Raw genomic sequence first — 8,447 nt, forward strand, 5'->3', positions numbered from 1 at the left:
AAAAGGTGTAAGTGAGCGTCTTGTCACTTCATGCTCATTAAATATTCAAAGGAGACTGGAGTCATCTTTTCGTCCTTTTCTCGACTCTTGAAACATGAAAAGGTCAAGTCTAATTCCAATGTCTTAAAAAAAATTTTCGGCTACGATAACATTTCCTGTTAGATCCTGTGTGCGTTAGTTTGAGTAGGGTTGCCTATCGTTAGTTTTCTTTAGGTTTTCTAAGGGGTCTTGTCATCCTGGCTGACCCGTCAACTCCCGGTCCAATTGATCAGGATTCTCCATCTTCTGTTGCTCCAGAGGTACCAGTTGTAAGCGGTACTCTTTCCATTGTTTCGAGTATCCAGCCTATCAACGTACGTGCCCCAGGCGACGAAGATTATATAGAAGATTGGAATCCTATCTGGGAGCCCGATTATACCCCTCGTACCCCTCGTACTCCTCTCGGTATGTCGTCTCCGATGTCTACTTCCCCTATGGATGAGACAGCTTCCAGCACTGGTGAGACACCCGTGGTCACAGACATCGGGACCCCGATCCCGGCTTCCTCTCCCCTCCCCCCTCGATATCAATCACTGAGGGATAGGTATGCCACTAGAACGACTTCTACAACTATATGGGATCCTAGTCTCGCTGCCTCCACCGGGCCTTTTGTTTCGCAGCCCCTTAGTACACCCCTTACGATAGGGCTTAACACGCCCATCACCTTAGTTCCCACTCAACCTACTGTCTGTGTAGCACGTTCGACTCCGGTCGTCAGTGCCGTACTGGTTTCCTCGTCTGAAATCCCTCAAGCTGGTTCCTTTGTTGGTGGAATTCCAGGATCAGGGCCGTATGATGCTTATGGGGAACCCATAACGGACCCGGATTACGAAGGTCCCTTCTTTTTCTATGATGAAAACGGTGAGTTCCTTGAGAGCGTCTCAGGCCTCCCTCATCGCCCTTTTAAAGAAAACGAGGAACCCTTGAATATCACGTACGATTACGCTACTCATATGTTCAAGGGGAACCGGGATCCTCCCAGGCAGCCCATAGGACCTCCCAATCAAGGTCAACCATTCTACGTGCAAACCCCCCAGGGGCAACCACTTTATGGCCCGCCTGACCCAGGAGAATCTGGGGGCCCACAGGGACAACCCTACCAAGGACAACCCTCGGCCATTGGAGGTCCGTCGTATTCATATCAAGGTCAACATATTGGGTATCCAGGGCAACCTGGTACTCAGCAAGGTTACCCGACTGGACAAACCGGGCAGCCTTACGTTCAGCAAGGCCCACCCGGTTTCCAGCAAGGGTACCCATCTGGACAAACTGGGTCAGCTTATAATCCTCAAAATCAACCAGCAATCCAGCAGGGATACCCTCTTGGGCAAGGTGGGCAACCTTATGTTCAACAAGGTCAACCCACCGCTCAATCCATGAATCCTTCTGGGCAAGGGGGGCAACCTCCTATACAGCAAGGCCAACCCTCTGCTCAGCCGATGCACAAAGGAGGGTAGCCTGCTATGCAGCAAGCCTAGCCCTCCGCTCAGTTTGGTCACCCTGGGGGGCAAACGGGCCAACCTGCTATGCAGCAAGGTCAACCCGCTGTCCGCCCTACTCGTCCAGCTGGACAAGCTAGCCAACCTCGGCGTCAACTAGCTATCCAGCCAGCTCAGTCATCCGTTCCGCAAAGACCACCCTTGGTGGCGCATGGACAGCCTAGCACCCAGCAAGTTTATCCTGCTGGCCAACCAGGCCCATCTCAAATCCAACCAAGTCAACCTTTGGGACAGATGGTTCAACCTCAGCCGATTCAAGGACATTACCCTGGGCCTCAAACTCAAACAGGTTATCAACCTTCTTACCAAACGCAGCTTGCCTATCAGGCTCCGTATGGGGCCCAGCAACCATATGGCTACCAGCAATCCCAGGGGCAGAATCAGTTTGCTCCTTATCAAAATTATCAGCAACCACAGGCCACTCCTTACCAAAACTATCAATATGGTGCACCTGCGGGCCAAGCTGCTAATACATGGGGTGCTGGGGGGCAGTATCAGGGTCAATCGTCTGCGTATGGACAAAATCCATATGGACAGAACCCCTCTGGATAGGGTCCTTATGCGCCTAGCCCTTTTGGGCCAGGCCCGTCGGGACAAGGTCCTTATGCGCCTGGCCCTTTCGGGCCAGGCCCGTCGGGACATAGTTCTTATGCTCCAGGCCCTTTCGGGCCAGGTCCATCTGGACAAGATCCCTGGGGGCAACCACAATCTGGTTGGAACCCTAATACTGCTTCGAACCCTCAGCCTCGGATGTCCTTTAATCCTCAGCTGCCATTTCTAGCGACGTTGGAACTTCCGGACGTGTCTAAGTTAACAAATGATCCCATTTTGCATAATCCATATTGGCCGTCGGTCCCAACTAAAATACCTGGTGATTGTCCAAAGTTTGACGGCAAGGCAGGAGAGGACCCTCAAGCGCATGTTATGACTTATCATCTTTGGTGTTCATCCAACTCATGGCTTGATGACTCTATCCGGCTTCGCCTCTTTCAGAGGACTCTCACCGGTGCAGCTGCGAAATTGTATATTGAGCTGAATTGTGGTATGTTTCAAGACTTCAACTCGTTAGCTATGGCATTTTTAACCCATTTTCAGTTGCCCATTCGGTACGAGACTGGGACTAATCTCCTCATGTCTTTGAAACAGGACACGGCTACGCACATCTCTGATCATATACATGAATGGAGAAGGCGTCGTCGTTTGATCAAATTCTGGATTCCTGATAAACTCCTGACCGACTAGTTTACAACCTCCTTTGTGCCCAAGATCGCCAAAGATATTGCCATGGGAGCGTGTGTAACTGAAGAGCAAGCGATCGCGTGAGCTCAGTACCTAGACTTAGTCTATTCTCAGTCAGGTACTCTATATGAGTATTTGCCAAATGCTCCGAGGCCTGGACAGACCAAGGCTCCGCCGAAACCATCAGTAGATGGAGTCATTGGCTCTGTCAATTCGTCGTCGAAGAAATCCTCCGCAAACCCTGGAAAGCAAAAGCAAAATGCTTCCAATGAAAATGCTTCTCAGGGCCCATCGAATCCTGTTAGTACCTCAGAGGTTAACGCCATTCAGTCCACCGCGGCGGACAAATCCTCGAAAGGGAAAGGGAAGGGGAAAGGCAAACCGAAAAATGAGAATAAACAACCCAAGCAGAAACCTTCTAAAAATTCATCTGAAGATGGAGCCAAGCGAAAACCTAAGTATCCTTGCCTCATCTGTGAGGAGGATCACTATACCAAAGACTGCCCTAGGCAGTCCGAAGTTAGTCGGTTATTGAAAGGCGCTCCTGGACCTCCTGTCGTGTTGAAAGAACCTTTCCCTTCCCAACAGACGCATCAGGTGGCTGACCCCACTCAGTCCTCTTCCTCGTTCGGTTCTCAAGTGTTCATGGCTGGCACCATTCCCATCCATGTTTCAACTCGAGCAAAAGATTATCCTTCTTCAGCCGGGAAAGAGCCGGAGATTCCCTCTAGCGCTCCTCCGTCCAGTTCTGGTCCCCTTCAGATCGAATGGCCCAGCGCTGAGACGATCCCCCGACCCCCTCCTAAAGGTGTACTCAGGAAGTCATCCTATAACCCCAATGCTCGTGCCACCCAGCACTATAGCATTGTCAAGGACTTAGCTCAGGCTCCGTCTGCTATGTCCGCATTAGAAGTCCTCCAGAGCTGCCCCTCACAGAGGAAGTCCCTGCTATCAGCCATTGGTGGCATCGACCCGGCAGATTCGGATTTGATTACTTTTGATCTCGAGGGTTTTTCCCAGAGACTGCCTCACCAAGTAGCATTCCTTATCTAGGTCATCATTAATAGCAAAACGATTCATCGTACCGTTATTGATGAAGGTGCCTCAACCTGTATTATGTCAGTTGCTTGCTGGAAGGCTATTGGTTCCCCCGCTCTGAGTCAGTCTCCTACGACCCTAGAAGCATTCGATGGAAGAGAATCTCGCCCTTATGGTATTCTCCAACGTTTACCCATTTCCTTAGAAGGTAAAATAGTCGAAGTAGAGGTAGAGGTCGTTGACGCAAATCTCACGTACAACCTCCTCCTCGGCCGCAGCTGGACATATGCCATGCAGGCCGTAGCATCCTCTTTATTCCGTGTCGTTCGTTTCCCTCACCAAGGAAAGATTGTCACGGTGGACCAACTCTCTTTCTTCACCTCTTCCTTCGAAGGTAATGTGCCATTTGTGGAGCATACCTCCAAGCCCTTAGAAAGTGTGGGAGCCGGACTTTTCAAAGATCCTACTTTGATGGGAGTCTTTCCCCTCCCGCCTCCCAATTTCACCTCTGTCAATATGATCTCCGTACGTTCCAATCCATGGGTTCTTCCTCCCCCGAATCAGGAAGACTCTTGGGGCGATATGATGCCATTGAGTCCCGCCGAGCTCAATTACATCAAGATTGTCGCTGCATCGGCTCCACCCCCTGAACCTGCTTCTCTAAGCAGTGTTCCCGATTCATATGATCATTTCCCATGGTTAGGAGATGAGCCTACTTCGGACCCTTTTAAAGAGATTTTCCCGTCCGATGAGGCCATTATAGAGACTATGTCTCTAGAAGAGCTCCCTTGGTCAGATCACCACCATCGCTCTTCGTTTCTCCCTCCCCATTCGGAAATGGCCGCATGTCTCGAGCGGTTTGCTTCATGTGTCCCATCTCCACCTCTCCAAACACCTATCCAGCTATATCAAGTGTCGTCGAAGGGAAATTTGGGAAATATAACGCAAACCCAGCCAATCGACATCTCTGTCAAACTAGGGATTGTCGAGCATATTCATATTGGAGTCACCTGTACTCCAGAGGAAATTCAGCTTTATACCACTTTATTTCGTGAATTCCGGGATGTCTTTGCATGGTCTTACAAGGAAATGCACGGCATCGACCCTAGTATTGTGGTGCATGAAATTCCTACTTATCCAGGCGCCAAACCTGTTCGTCAGCGTTTACGTCCTGTACACCCTCGAAAGGCAGCAGCCATCAAGGCCGAGGTTGAAAAGCTTCTTCGAGCTGGTTTCATCTATGCCATTCCTCTCACGGAATGGGTATCTAACATAGTCCCTGTGAATAAAAAGCAGGGTACTATTCGGGTCTGTGTTGACTACCGCGATATCAACCGCGCCTGTCCAAAAGATAACTTCCCTACGCCTTTTATTGATCAGCTTATTGATGACTGCGTAGGAAGTGAGATTTATTCCTTTATGGACGGCTTCTCTGGTTACAACCAGATCAACATAGTCCCCGCAGACCAGCACAAGACAGCTTTCATTTGTCCTTGGGGTACCTTTGCTTATGAAAAGCTCCCTTTCGGTCTCAAAAATGTCGGTGCCACTTTCCAGTGTGCGATGTCGTATGCTTTTCATGATATCCGACACATCGTACAGCCTTACCTGGATGACCTCCCAGCTCATTCAGCTAAACGTCAAGACCATCCATCTCATTTACGCGAAATCTTCCTCCGCTGTCGACGCTACCGTATTCGACTTAATCCACACAAGTGTGTCTTCTGCGTGGAAGCTGCCCGACTACTCGGGTTTATCGTCTCCCGGGAAGGCATCTGTCTGGATCCCCTGAAAGTCGAGGCCATTCTGAATCTTCCTCCCCCTGCCTCTTTGCAGCAATTGCAGAGCTTGCAAGGGAAAGCTAATTTTCTCAGACGATTTATCCCGAATTATGCCGAGGTGGCTAAAGGCTTCACGCGATTATTAAAGCGAGACACACCCTTCCGTTGGGATGCCATCACCCAGGAGTCTTTCGAGCGCCTTAAAGACCTTCTCGTCTCAGCTCCGCTCTTAAGACCTCTGAATTATCACCGCGACTATATTCTCTATTTAGCTGCCGCTGATACCACCATCGGTATGGTTCTAGTGCAGGACGATGATGCTGGCACCGAGCATGTTATCTATTATCTTAGCCGCAACCTTCTGGATACGGAAACTCGCTACGCATACATCGAAAAGTTGGCATTGGCAGCTGTCTGTGCCGTCCAACGATTCCGGCATTATATCCTGTTGCGCACAACGACCGTGATCTCTGATTGCAACCCCATGACCTACATTTTGTCACGTCAGTTGCTGGGGGGCAAATACTCCAAGTGGATTGTAATCCTCCAAGAGTTCGACTTGGAATTCACTGCAGCCAAGTCTAAGAAATCTCTGGTCTTTGCTGAACTGCTCTGTTCCTTACCATCTAACTCTGCACCATCCCCCTTAGAGGAGCACATTCCGGATGAAACTTTGTTTCTCATTAGCACCCTCGACCCGTGGTACGGGGATATTATCGTATATTTACAGACGTCTTCGTTCCGTCCTAACGTATTGAAAGATGCTCGACGACGAATTCGTCACCAAGCTCAACCATATCGTATCTTGGGCGATACCCTGTACCGCCTCGGCGTCGATTCTGTTCTTCGCCGATGCTTAACTCTCGAGGAGGCTGAGCGAGTCTTGAATGACTGCCACTCCGGCGATTGTGGCGGCCATATGTCCGGATATGCTACCGCTCAGAAGATCCTCCGGGCTGGTTATTTCTGGCCTTCCATCTTCAAGGATTGCATCCTTGCTGTTCGTGCATGTCACGAATGCCAGGTTTACCATCGGAAGATGCGTGCACCTGTTGCACCACTGCACCCTGTTGTAACCATAGGTCCATTTGCCAAATGGGGCATCGATTATACCTCCTGTAACCCTCGTTCGGCCGGGGGGCATGGGTACATTATCGTTGCTGTGGATTATTTCACCAAGTGGGCCGAAGCGATGCCTACATTGAACGAAGACGGTCACACAGCGGTGCAGTTTCTTTTCAATCATATTATCACTCGTTTCGGAGTCCCTCAGGCTATTGTTACAGATCATGGAAAGCATTTCCGAAATCATATGATGACGGAGCTAACATCCCAGCTAGGCTTGCGCCAAGATAGTTCGTCACCGTACTATCCGCAATCTAACGGTCAAGTTGAAGCCGTGAACAAAGTTTTGATCACCATGCTTCAGCGCACCGTCAATACGCACAAGTCTAACTGGCACCTTATGCTTTTCCCAGCCTTGTGGGCCTACCGGACTTCCGTGAAGGATGCCACTGGTTTCACTCCTTTCCAGTTGGTTTATGGACTGGAGGCTACCCTTCCCGTCGAATGCGAGATTCCTTCATTAAAATTAGCTGTCGAGTTACTCCCCAACACCACTCCGATGGAGGAACGGCTTCTTTACCTAGAACGGTTAGACGAGACTCGTCGTTTGGCTTCTCTGGCTATCGAAGCACAGAAAAAGAGAGTCAAGGCTCACTTCGACCAAAATATTCATCCTCGTTCCTTTGTTGAGGGAGATTTAGTACTGCTCTACGATCAAGCTAAGGATAAGCTAGGGGCAGGGAAACTCGAATCTATGTGGTTAGGTCCCTACATTGTGAAAAGAGTTTTACAAAAGGGCGCGTATGAGTTGATTGATTATGAAGGAAATCCTCTTGACAAGCCCCGCAATGGGCTGTATCTGAATAAATATTATGCATAACTTCGCGCACTCACTTTGTATATACGTGTGTTTTGTGTGTTGTGCATGTTTTCATTCTGCCTTGGTGTGCAAGCGTGTTTTCCTCTTATTGTGTTTTCTTCTTCTTGTGCAGATGTCTAGTGCACCTTATGTTGGTTTCGCTGATGGCGCCTGCCGTAGTACTTGCAATTTGTCAACTGCGGCGTGGGTGATCTACGATCCTCACGGAGAATTGTTAGACCTTCAGGGGGTCTGCCTAGGACGTACCACTAACAACGTTGCCGAATACAGCGCTGTAATTGAATTACTTGCCGAAGCAGTTGACCTTGGCATCCGCGAACTAGTGGTGAATCTGGACTCCCAGCTAGTTGTCCATCAACTCAACGGGCAATATTCCGTCAGAGACCAGCGCATATTAAGGTTGTACCTACGTGTAAGATTGTTAGAACGGAACTTTGATTACATTACTTATCAACACATTCCGAGACGATTTAATACATTGACCGGTGCATTGGCCAATCATGTGTTAGATAGACATTTGCGTAACAGATAAACATCATGCAAGAAGACATAGAAAGCATAATAAAGTCAAGCATATGTAAATAAATCATTTCAAGCATAGTTTGCATATAGATGCTTTTAAGCTTGCATCAAAAAATGTAAAATCCATGGGTCATGTGTTGTGCAAATTCATACATAAGATCACAATTGTGTTGAATAAATGCATAACATAAACAAAACATCATCACATGCAACAATGATCCATCCAAAAACTGGTATGTATATATATATATATATCGTGTGGTGCACTAAGGCGCTCAAAAATAAGTGTATATGTCCAAAAATCAGTATGTCTGAGTCATGAGTCTCAAAATAACAGTGGAAATAAAGCCTAGGCGACTATTCGGCTGGATGATGCTCTCTGTA

The sequence above is a fragment of the Pinus tabuliformis genome, chromosome Q, assembly GCF_031772625.1.
Source record: "Pinus tabuliformis cultivar Carrire ecotype Pingquan chromosome Q, CPIR1, whole genome shotgun sequence".
NCBI classification, from domain to species: Eukaryota; Viridiplantae; Streptophyta; class Pinopsida; order Pinales; family Pinaceae; genus Pinus; species Pinus tabuliformis.